Raw genomic sequence first — 14,101 nt, 5'->3', positions numbered from 1 at the left:
TATTTTTTGGAAAGATTTTTTAAATCTTAGGGTTGACCTAATTACACGTTTCATTTTCCTGCATTGGCGAATGTAATATTTTGAGGCCAACCCAGATATGTTCCAGTGGGTATAAATATAATGTTATGTAATCATTAGTAGGAGTGGAGGAAGTAGAATTGAGAATAAGGATTAAGATTCACATGTTGTGACTTGGTTGGGTTGTTTCTGGCTTGAATCCTGCATGTAACCGATTAATTAATAGATGTTCTTTGATGATAATCTGATGATTACCATAGGATTGTCGAAAGTTGTATGGCTTGAATATGATCTATTTATATGAATTTGTTATGTTTTCTTACTTATTTAATTATGTCTCTCTTGTTGCATAAGCCGATTGACTCTTTTTAGGCTTCTTTTCAGTTATGTTTGCATCATCTAGGTACCTTGTAAGCTCCATCTTGTTCCATCCTGGACCTTCCTCAAGCAATGAAAATTATTCAGAGGAACTTGTATTTGATACCAATTGTTAAAAAAGCAAAGGAATGAGAGGGGAGGGGTGAATCATGTTGGGAATATGTGTTGTCATTGATGTCAACCCGATGTGTGACAAATTTCTTTGATTGAATTGACAAATGTTATGTTGTCATTGACGATATGGTGATTGGTTGGATATATATTGTTAAAATTGTTGAAGAAGTGAGGATTAAGCTATATGTTGTAATTGATCATAGGTTTAGTATGGTGATTACTTGTGTACAGGGAGATTATTTGAAGTTGTTGTCACTGATATAGAGTACAAATAGTTAATCGTTGCACTTTATTTATGTTGTGGATGTCTACACTTTGTTTGGTGACTGATGTCTACTATGAATCATGATGATGATGATATCATATTAAGATGAGGATTAGATTCTATAAGATGAGGAATATTGAGATAAGGATTAGAAGTATGACAATAGAATGAAGATATTTATGATGCTACAAAATGGTGGTTATATTTCTTATTTGTTCTTGAGTATGATGGAGTATGTTTTTATAGGAATGTATGTTGAAGATGGGTTGGAAGAATACTCATCATTCCTCAAAATTTGATGATTTGGTCATGTTAATTTGGATAGAATGTCTATGCTATATGTATATTACACTCCTCTCTTTTTAGGTTCTTGATGTTGTAGTTGATGTGGTTGGTAATAAAATAGTTTGTTGATAGTCTGGATATTTGGTAAAATTGGTTCAAAAAATGCTTTTAATTTCTCCATGTTGATGCTCAAGGTGCTGCTACTTGGATGACATGTTTATATTTTTTGTGCTATGTCTAAATTCAAGTTTCAGGTGCTAATGTTGTTTGCAAGAGTTGATAATGATGTTCTATTCATGACTAGTTTCTCTCAACCTTCAAATATGAAGAGTTTTATATCAGTTGTGTTGTGCTAGTATATTTTTTATGTGACAATGTTAAATAAGTATTTTTGCATCTTGTTAGATGTTCAAGGAATATCCTTTCATTCTCTACATGATATTAAAAGATCTGTTTGTTGCTGCATTGGTTCTAGTATTTGTGTTTCAAGGAAACTTCTCTAATTTGGCCAATAGGATTTGTTATCTTTCTTGCGGTGCATCATTAGGCATCTCTACTTTGTATTGAAGATTTTGTTATGTTTTTCTTGTGTCATAATTTGGTATGTGGGGATTCACATTAAGTTAATTCATCTAGAAGATATTTTTTTGGGCTGACTAGTTATGTGGTGCATGGTTGATGTGCATGTTACCTTATTGCCAACTTTGGAGGATATGTGATGGTGTGTGAATTGTTTGACACAACTTATAAATATGTTATATGATGCTTTTAGGTCCTCTCTATCTCCTATAGTAGACCACATTTACCACAATTATGTTTGGTGGCCAACTTGATAGGACTTGCACTTGTTCGCTATTCTGGCCAACCTCATTGGGATTTATGATGAAGATGATATATATATAAGAATAAACTAGTATTGAGAGTGCACATGAGTGTGTATATCAATTTTTGCATTGCACGTATATGGTCATAACATTTTTTTAGAGTTATTGACGTAAATTTGAAGTAGAAGTGTGTGGTGACTATTTTAAAGTTGTCACTTGGGGTGGAGAGTCAAGGAGAGTCAAGAGAAATTATTGAAGGCTCATTCCTCTTGATTCATATGTTCATTTACCTTTCTTAGAGATTGTGAGTCTTCCAACAAGTTCTTTGCATATATCCCTAAGGCAATGTGTCTTAGGCTACAAGTTCCTTGTACCTTTCCCTAGGGTACTGCACTACATATTGCAATTTATTTAGAGAGAAATAAGCTCCATTGGTAGTGATTATAAAACATTATTGTAATCTTATTCATATATTGTGAGTTTAACCTCACCATTGTTTTTTCTAATTTGGGTTTTCTATACAAATCTTGTGTTCTCTTGTGTGTAGTGTTTATTGTTTCTAATAATATTAAGGTTGAGTTGATATTGATTTATGAAATAAAGTTTAAAGTGGTTGGTAAGGACTGATTAACCTCCCATCTTAGCATTGGGGAGCATTAAATTTTTTTTATTAGAGCAACGTTACTCTAAAATAAGCTTAACTACTTGAGGAAGGTCTAGGATGTCACAGGATGGATCATATAAGATGTTTGCATACATATTTGTTCCTTTTGAAAGAATTAAAAAAACCCTCTACACCCTATTGATAGAGACAAATATGCAACAAATAGTTGGAGAAATAGCTAATTGAATTAGCAACTTTCCTTTGAATTTTAGCTATACAACTCCCTCTTATGATATAATTGGGATTTCTTCAAGGAATTCTTTTAACCAAAAGTAGGAAAGGAAAACATGAAAGTAGAACAAAAGGAAAGAACAAGGCTAATAATAACACAAAAAGGTGACTCAAAGTTCACCCATTCATCACACATGATAAATGGCCATGGAAAAATGATAGATATCCTTCCCAGATGATGTAGATGCATCAAGACCCAGAGTTATGTAAACACATGCATCCATAATATAATAGGTAGAATGATTCAAAGAACTGATTGCAAATTTCAAAGTAATTGCTAACTAAAACAACATGAATGAATATAAAGCCTCAAACAGTTCCCCATTCTTAGAATCACGTTCAAAAGCACAAAGTCTTCATTTTCCACATACCAAATTATGTTTTTGAAAAGATAAAAAGTTGTCACTTTGCATAACTTAAATTAAAAGAACATAAAAATGATAACTGGTCAATTTTCACTCATGCATCAAAGTACAAGGAGGATCAATCCTCCCTTCTTTCATCTACCTATTGCTATATATAAATAAAAGTTTGTGACTATTCTTGGGATTATTGGTCTTTGAAAATGATCATTTTCTTAGAAGGAAACTAACAAGTTACTTTATTTAAGACCTCATAAAAGCATGACCTGTAGAACTAATAGGGTGTCATATCTTAATTATCTTGGAGTGTAGGTAATCTAGTTTCTTTGATATGAGCATTTATCATTTCAGATTTCTCTTCTTCTTTGGCTAACACTAAAGTCACCATTGTGAATTCTCTGTCACTGCCGTGGCATTCCCAAGCTATGATAAATAGATTTATCATGCCTAACTCTATGATCCCAAGCCCACAAAGGTGACAAATGTAACCAGAGTTGAACCAACCTAAACAAGCTAATTGCCGATTGATTCTCTACTTATTTTACAAGGTGGCAACTACTTTCAAATTATTTTCAATGAATAAATAGATAACCCATATGCTTTTAACCAGAAAGAAAATAAGGAAATAGCTTTTCACCAAATTTTTTTGGAAAGGCATTCATAGAATTAACTACTTTTTGAGTTTTGAGATTTCAAATAACTAAATTACCACATAATATCATTCCCAGACAATATTTGTTGTAAATGAAAGTTCAATTCATCCACCATCTCAATATGAATTCACCAACTAACATCTATTTCAAAGAATAGAAAAAAATTCACACACCATAATTCAAAGATTATGAATATATGAAAGCCATTAGTAGTTCTTCTATATCAAAATAGTGAAAATAGAAAATTAGATAAAGAAGTCTTTCTCTTAAGAGTAAAATCAAAGTTTTGCGCAAAAAAGCCCCCTCCAAAATCTTCTAAACTACCTATTTATAACCCTTTCATATTCCTATTTTTCTTGTTTCAAGAAATGGTTACTAAAGTAACAATCTTGAAAGTGACATTTTTAAAATAGAACAATCATAAATCAACATTTAAAGAAGGACCTATTCATAACAGAGAAGCTATAAAGTTACTAAACCCAGGCTCCAACATCGGGTGTCAGGTTCTGCTCTGCAATCCAGCTATTAATCTCATCTGCCTTCTCTTCTTCTTCGATCAATGTCAATATGATATCTTCAAATTCTTCCCAATCAAAAATAGTACCTCATAAAAAGTTAGACAAGTTCAAAAGAATATGTCCGTGCACTGGTTCAACATTTGGTTGCACCACGGGGCCTTTCCTAGCTTGGAGCACAATTTTGCTAAAGTTAATTATTTGGGTTTCTTCCTACTGCTAACTTGTGTTGCAAATGTTGTTCATGGTTTTTAGCTTGTTTTGCAATCTTCCCTACAACAGTAACAACTTTCCTATATTTGCAGAAATCAGTACATGCTTTCCATGCAAAAGACCATAACTGTTGAACTATATATTCTTTTTCTTTCTTTGACCAATTTAAATCTAGGTTATGTAGTGGCAACTCATCATCATAAGGCAAAACCATCCTATTGCAGACAAACTATGGCATTCTTAAAAATATCATATTTAATATTTTCTATAAAAATGATAATGTATGATGTTATAATGCATGCCACCACCTTTGCATGTTCTTAATTTATATTTATGATGATACTTTATAGATCCTATCATGATTTTCTCCTTATGACGTGTCAACTGATGAGGTCAAAGTTGACGAAGATAGAGAGCAATCTTTCTTAGTAACTTAGCAAGCTTACCTATTATTGATGACGTCCTGGGTATGGCCCACCTCTAGTCACCACTTTTCCATTATTAAGAATACTCTCACCTTGGGAATGCGAATGTCCTTAAAGTACAATCAATCTTAACATGGCACAAGGTTATCGGGAAATTGGGAGATCGGGAAAACTTGCAACTAACTAACTCTTTCAAAAGTGTCTACCAGCTCGACTCCATAATGACATCCCATTGTAGAATCCTCCCAAGAATATTGGTCAATCGGGTGTTTCTCGAAGTTAAGAACTCTGCAACAAGGTTTAGAAATGCAAAAAGACCATGACAAGAGAAAATGAGAGAGAAATAAGTAAGCGAGACATGGTGATTTAAAAGTTTAAAAACTATGCATAGAAAATAGTAAAATTGAAAAGAATATATTCCTATGGACTTTCCATTATATTATCGCCCAGCTGCATAAATGGAACAAGACCCTCCCTTGGAAACACCATTATGCTGAAGGATTACTGTAGGATGAATCTTACTATGTTATGAATTAAACAATTTCTTTCTTGTAGGAGAGGATTACAAATCTCTTCTTATCTCTTTTCAAAAGATGAAAATCATCTATACATGACCACCAACTTGTTAAGAAACCATTTTCTAGCTAATTTTATAAAAAGAGAAGAAAATAGGAAAGTTGCCAAATTTTTCTTATTGATGAACATCATTGATGTTCCATAGCAATGCAACTATTGGAAATGTGCCTCAAATTAACTTGACTTGTGTTCAGACCGATCGGAGTAACCTAGCCCGATGGAACAACTGTCGATGTGACTTGCCGATGGGCCGATGGAATCTTCTTCCTGTAATTGTTTAATAGGTGAGCAAGTCTAAGATGATCCAATGACTATCACTATACTGCGATGGGAAGATGATCAAAATTTATTCCCCATGACTTGGTGACAAAGCACATGAAAAAAGAAGTGAGTTAAAGACCGTACAAATCAACGTTGATCCAACGGTGGTCGCTAGGTCGCGATGGGAAACTGATCGTTAGAATATCCATTGCGACCCAATGAAAAAGAAGAGCTTCATTCTGGGTGGTTAGTGAGGTCATGCTAAGGTGGTAGGACAGGGACTCTAGAGCCAATCAGGAAGTGACACATGGCATAAGTGAGCAGCCCAGGTGAGATAAGAGTCATGCAAATCGAGAAGATCCAATGGTAGATCTGAGGAATATCAATAGTGGAGTAAAATTCTGGGACTATTAGCAGCTATCACTGTATTGAGATTGTGAGGTTCCCCGAAATGTTATCCCTCGTGACATGGTGACCAAGTGGTGGGAACCGACAGGAGAGTGGCTAAGTCGAGTTAAAGGCAAAGTAGATCACAAATGATCGGATGGTGATCGCAGAAGATCTGACGATGGTCACTAGGTTGTGATGGGAGACTACTCATTAGAATATCCATTGCAAACCAGTGACAAAGAAGAGTTTCATTCCACGCAGTTAGTAAGGTCATGCTAAGGTGGCAGGACAGGGACCCTAGAGCCAATTAGGTGGTGTCCAATGGTGAAGCTACATTAGTGGAGTCGATGGTTCATTAGTGGAGCTGGTTCATTAGTGGAGTCATTTCAGATTGTTGCTGGTTAATTATAACTTATCAAAGTGGATTAAGTAGTCAAGCAATTCAACCATAGTAAACATTCACCACTTGACACAATATTTTTGATGTGGAAACTCAAATGGGAAAAACCACGGTGAGATGATACTCACAAGTTAACTATCTAAATTCTTCTAAAGTTCACCCTATTAGGAGCCAAGCCTGTTAAATCTTTACAAAAAGTCCTATTAAGAATAGATCCTATTAGGGACCACCGTGTTAAGGGATTGACTATAATGTCCTATTAGAAGAAATACCTTGTGAGGAGTAACCTCGGTAGAGGATTTGAAATCCAAGCTAATGGACCACCTGTTTAGAGGATTTGAATAACACTAAGCTTGTTAGAGCTTACCCGGTTAGGGGATTTTACTACTCTAATTATTAGAAAACAATAGGGGTTTGCTAATCTATTTGGATAGCACTAAACTTGCTTATTTAGATCCTTTTCATGCTCCTATCTGCCTTTACACAAACTATAGATACATCATCCGGTTCAGTAACCCCACACTCAACTGCAACTTTGCCAACTCTAAAACAAAACAACTCATCAACCTTATAAACAAATCAATAGGTCAGTAACACAACAAAAACCTAATTCTCTCATAGAGATTACAAACAAATTAGTTCAAGTATGACCATTGGATTACATAATGATCTCTACACATCATTCAAGATAGCCTTGATTGCTCATTGATCACTCCTTCATCAAACTCTATAACTCATCACATGCTTTGCATTACATGTAATATACTTTCTCATTCCCAAGATAAAAACTATTATCTCAATGCACCAAAAACACTTTGAAACTCTTCTCATACAACATGCATATGTGCATAATCATTACCGCTTATCTTCAGATTATAAACCAATACAACCAATTCACCAAACTTAATTGGTTAGGGTTTATCATATCAATAGGTAGGGTTTACCGATTCAAGTCTACAATACTTAGCAATACCGGTTCACTCCACAAACTCACCTATCAGTTACAGTTCCCTTCACTAGCTCTTCCTACCAGTTACAAATTAACACTATAACAATAACATTACCGGTTAATTGACATCAATGACAACATAACAAATAAATAATGCAATCTTCATGCAAATTCCAACAATCTCCCTATTTAGCATTGATGGCAATACAAATATCAATACCATAGATTTCTATGAGTGTGAATAGGAATCTTGGTTTACATTTTACCATGTACTCTCCTTGTCTTCAGCTGGTAACTTACTATAGATCTTCTATCTATCAATCATAGAATTCTTCTCCCCATAATCACATAGTTATTCTCCCCCTTTGACAACAATGCCAAAGTGAAAGTAAAACATGCAAAGTCAAACTTCACTGTTCCACATCAACAACCTACAACTTGATGCTCCCCCTATGGAATAACTCCACTCATACATCAATCCTACTATAAAATTATGCAAGTAGCTCCGAGACTGATGTACTCTACATCATGCTCAATTGACCTCATGAAGGGGTACTTTCCCTAGATGACTTCTAAGATACTTGAAAGTAGTCTTAGGTAGAGGTTTAGTAAAGATATCTACAAGTTGCTCCTTGGTAGAAACATGCTCCAAGATAACATCTTTACTCTACACTTTTTCCCTCAAGAAATGATACTTCAATTAAATATGCTTGGTTCATGGGTGCAAAATAGGGTTCTTGGAAATATTTATGGCACTGGTATTGTCACATAAGATCTTTATAGGTTCTGTAAACTTCATCTTGAAACCTTCTAGAATGTGCCTCATCTAGATAGCTTGGGTACAATTCATATAGGTTGCAACATACTCAGCTTCAGCAGTAGACTGTGATATACAAATCTGCTTTTGATACTCCATGAAATAAGTCTTCCTCCAAGAAAGAATGTTCCATTGGTTGTGATTTTCCTATCATCAACATTACCTGCCCAGTCTGCATTTGTATACACCTTCAAATCAAAGTTAACTTCATATGGATACCATAATCCATAGTCAATAGTGCCTTTTAAATATCTGAATATCCTCTTGGTTGCTATCAAATGTGTTTCCTTGGGATTCTTCTGAAATCTATCAACTAGACCAACTGCATGAGCTATATTCGATCTGCTATGAACAACATAGTGAAACTTCCCAATCATTGACCTATACTCCTTTTCATCAATAGATGTGGCTTCATCTTCCTTAGACAATTTACAACCTAAAACCATTGGTGTCCCAACTGGTTTACAGTCACTCATACCAAATATCTTTAATACCTCTTTCACATACTTAGACTGTATGATGAAAATACCACTCTTTATTTACTGAATTTGCAAGCCTATGAAATTTTTTATCTCTCCCACTAGAGACATTTCAAACTGAATTTTCATTTCATTTGCAAATTTATTTCTCATGTCATCATTACCTCCAAATATGATATCATCTACAAACACTTCACCAAACAATATCTTATCTCCTTCAGATTTGAGATATATATTGCTATCTTCACTGGTTCTCTGAAAACCTATCTTCATTAGGTGTGAATGAAGCCTTTCATACCATGCTCTCGGTGCTTTATTTAATCCATATAATGCCTTTTTCAACTTACATACCATTTCTTTTTCATCAGTGAAAGCATAACCATCTGGCTGCTCAATGTATACTTCTTATTCTAGTATTCCATTAAAAAATGTTGACTTCACATCCATCTGATATACTATGAATCCCTTATGTGCTACAAATGCAAGTAAAGTTCTGACACCTTCTAGTATAGAAAATGGTGAAAAATTCTCACCATAATCTTCTCCTTCTTCCCATGAAAAACCTTGCAAACCAATCTAGCTTTGTTTCGGACTACTACACCATCTTCATTCAGTTTGTTCCTGAATACCCACTTAGTACCTATCACATTTTTATTCACCGATCTGGGTACTAGCATCCATGTATTGTCCATCTCAATTTGACCAAGCTCCTCCTCCATATATTTGACCCAATGATCATATCCAAATGTTTCCTTAGCAGTTCTAGGCTCAATAGTGGAGATCATGCAAGAATTCTCTCTAATTCTTCTTCTGGTTAACATTTCAGCATCCTTATCTCCAATAATCTAGTCAGGATTGTGATTGCATCTCACATACCTTAGAATAACATGATCATTATCTTCAGGTTCTTCTTCTTCATTATCATCATCTTCTTCTGAATCTACTTGTTTCGGTTGAACTAGTACAACAACATTCTCTTTACCAATTTCAGGTTTCACCGATTCTGGTTCCAAAAACAAAATGCAAGGATCTTTGTCCTCTTTGTCCACAATGGATTCTCCTGAGACTTCAAGATAATCATCCACTCGAACATCAACACTCTCAATGATTTTTTGTGTCCGGTTGTTGTAACATTTGTAGGCCTTACTCTTGGTGGAGTAACCAAGAAATTTACCTTCATCACTTTTAGTCTCAAACTTGCTAACATAGTCACCTCTCTTAATAAAAAATTTGCTGTGAAATATCTTAAAATAACTAACATTATGTGATCTACCATACCAGCATTCATAAGGAGTCTTATCCTTACCTCTTTTTACCAAAATATGGTTCATAGTGTAGACAGTTGTGCTGATAGCTTCTCTCCAGAAAGTTTTTGCTACACCTCCTTGTATCAACATTGTCCTAGAAGCTTCAACAAGTGACCACATGTTCCTCTCTGCAATATCATTCTATTGTGGTTTCCTTGGTGCAAAAATTTGTTGTTTGATACCATTTTCTTTACAATATCTAGTGAATTCCTCAAAAGTAAATTCATTGCCTTGATCAGTCCTCAAACACTTTATTTTCTTACCACTCTCATTTTCAGCTAAGGCCCTGAATGTCTTGAACTTACTGAATGCTTCTAGTTTATCATTTAAGAATGTGACCCGCATCATCCTTGAGGAATCATCAGTGAAGATAATAAAATATCTATCACCTTGAATACTTTTGGTCCTTATTGGTCCTCATTGGTCAATATGAACCAAATCTAATAGATGTTCCGCTGAAAAAAAATTTCTCTTAAAAGTTGAGGATGTCATCTTTCTGAACTAACATTCCTTACATAGAGTATTTACCAATTTGTCCAACTGAGGCAAACCTCTCACTATCTTGGACTTACTAACTTTAACAATGTTATCAAAATTTATATGATGAAATCTCCTATCCCAAAGCTAGCCGTCATCTACTTTAGCAATTAAATAGTTGTTGAATTTAGGATTCAGGTGAAACAGGTTACCTTTAGTTTACTTGCCATTTGCAATTAGTTCACCTTTGTTCTCATAGATTTTGCACATACCATTCTTAAACTCCAATGGATATCCTTTATCATTGAGTTGAGCAACACTCAAAAGATTGTTCTTTAATCCTTCAACCCTGTAGACATCATCTACATTTCTCTTTCCATTAAGACAAATAGTTCCCTTACCTTTAACCATGTAGGGTGATTCATTACCAAATCTTACAACTCCGCCATCAAATTCCTTCAAAGAAAGAAATTTGCTTTAATCACCAGTCATGTGATGTGAACAACCACTATCAATGATCCAATTATCAGAATTATCCATGCAAGAAAATAAAGCCTTCTGATCAGATGTTTCTTCTCTAATGGCTACAAAAAAATGTCTTCATTAGCATCATCCTCAGACTCCTCATCAGTGATTCCACCATCAACTGCAATAAGACAATCTCTTTTTCCTTTTCCTTTGTACTTCTTTAACTTCTCCCGCTTGTGCTCATTATCACCATTAGGATAGTTAGCTACAATGTGTCCAATCTTGTTGCATGCAAAACATTTCAAAAGTAATTAATCCCTATATTTACCAATACCTCTGAGCAACTGCTTGGACAACAATGCTTCATTCTCAACCAAACTATCTTCATCATCAACTTCTCTACTGGATCTAGATTCATAACTGTGACTAACATCTCTAATTTTCCTCATAGATGGGTTAGAAATTGAAGCTCTAAATGTACACTTGGATTTCTGAACACTACCATCATAACCATTTAATTCAAAAGCAGTAATCTTACCAATGATGGAGTCAAGGGTTACCTTAGTTTTGTCAATAGATTATAGCTCCTGAATGGTTGTAACTCAGATATCGTAGACCGGTAGTAGGGTTCTCAACACCTTACTAACCACTATGGTATCTTCTGATGAATAATGATGAACAATAGATACCCCAATCAGTACTGAGAGGGGGGGGGGGTGAATCAGTATAGGTAAAAATTCTTTTAACAACTTATCTAGCTAAAGTAAAACCAACTGGTTATTAGCATTACTAAACTTAACCATAGCAATATTGGTTAAACATAGTATGACACCAGACACCATAAACTAATAGGTATGAATACTTCAAATACGATCAATTATGCAACATCAACTTCACCCATAAACATATGCATGTGGTATACTGAAAATACCATAACCTATTAACCATGCATGCATAATCCTTCAACCAAATACTTCATAAACATCACATGAAAAATACATAACACATAACACACAGATTTTTCATGTGGAAATCCAAATGGGAAAAACCACAGTGGGGATGAATACCCACAAGCTTGTTTTGAATTCTTTTGAAGCTCACCTTGTTAGGAGCCTAGTCCGGTTAAAGACTTTACAATAAGGTTCTGCTAGGAACTGATTCTATTAGAGATCAGCCAATTAAGGGATGGCTATATACCCTATTAAAGGTTGAAATCTTGTTAAAGGTTACCTCGCTAGAGGATTTAAAGAACTCAATGATCTTTAGTCACTTGGTTACAGGTTTTACAATAAGCCTGTTAAAGCTACCCAGTAAAGGGATTTTCCATCTATTGAAATGATTAGAAGACAATAGGAAAAACTACGATCTGATAACATCACTACATGCCAAGGCAAATCCTTTTCTTATCCTCTACTCTGCAATCATACTCTATAGTTTACCTCTTCACTCAGATACATACACACAACATTTTCCAACAACTTTTCAATAACAAACATTATCGACCTTATAGACAATAGATAGGTTGGTAACATAAACCCTAAACCCTAAGATGATTAGGTTCACAATACAGGTGGTCCAATCCTGACTATCCAAACATATTGCATAAAGAATTACAATTTCAAATAGATCACAAGATAATCTGCATCATTCATTCATCACCGCACATGGGAATCAGTAACCCATCATGCTCTCTTCTCATACCACTAAGAAGAATGAGCATTCTTGAGGTAGACTTTAAATGTGATTGATCTTCTTATGCCTCAATCCTTCATGTGCACAAAGCTAACATGGCACCTTGATCACATCTCTTGTCTAATCCATCACAAAGTATCATCGGTTCATCGCACAAGCTGGATCACCAAATTGATAACCATAGAGCTGAGACTACCAATTGGTAATCACACTTAGTGAAACCCCGACACCGGTTCACTAAATCTCCTCATGCCTTTTCATACCGGTTCACCAACTTCTTCAATCTGCATACTGGTTTACTTCCACTTATTGACATCAATGATAACATACATTATCATCATATCAAGATACTGGTTCATCATATGCCAATGATATCCAACAATCTCCCCCTTTGGCATTGATGGCAATACTCAGTGTAGCATCGCAACTAAAAAACCTCATAGACCAGTGTATCTACATTATCAAATCTTCTCCTCCATACATTTGTCATATATCTGCTCCCCCTTTGACAACGATGCCAAAGTGGAAGCATAAGCTTCTAAAATCTACTATGTTGCTCCCTCTAAGGAGTAGCTTCCATCAACACATCAATCCTAAAAGATTTGATGCTATAGTAATTGACTAATGCAGAGCACACAACCTTTGTTGACTTCATGAAGGGGCATAACCCCTAATTTACCTCTTAAATTAGTAAATGTAGTCTTTGGTAAGGGCTTAGTGAATATATCTGCTAGCTGCTCCTTACTGAAAACATGTTGTAATACAACCTCCTTATTCTGAACTTTCTCTCTCAAGAAAAGATATTTAAGCTCAATGTTCTTAGTTGTAGCATGCAATACTGGATTCTTGGAAATGTTTATTGCACTTGTGTTATCAAAAAATATTTTCACTGGTTCAGATATAGGTACCTTGAAACCTTCCAATACATGCTTCATCCAAATTGCTTGAGTGTAGTTCATAAATGCTACCACATATTCTACTTCACCTGTAGATTGAGAAGTATAGCTCTACTTCTTTCTTGTCCATGATATTAGTGTTCCACTGAGAAAGAACACTCCACCGATTGTGCTCTACCGGTCTTCCACATTACCCACCCAATCGACATCAGTATATACTTTGAGATTATAGTCACCATTATATGGATACCACAATCCATAATCAATTGTTCCTTTCAGATATCTAAGAATCCTCTTCATAGCTACCAAGTGGGATTCTCTCGGACATTTATGAAAATGAGCTACTATGCCCACTACATGAGAAATATCTGGTCTGTGTGCACTACATAGTGCAGTTTACAGATTATTGACCGATACTCTTTTTCATTCACTAGTTCTAAAT

This window comes from Cryptomeria japonica, chromosome 11 (genome assembly GCF_030272615.1).
Source record: "Cryptomeria japonica chromosome 11, Sugi_1.0, whole genome shotgun sequence".
NCBI lineage: Eukaryota > Viridiplantae > Streptophyta > Pinopsida > Cupressales > Cupressaceae > Cryptomeria > Cryptomeria japonica.
Note: the sequence above shows the minus strand (reverse complement) of the source record.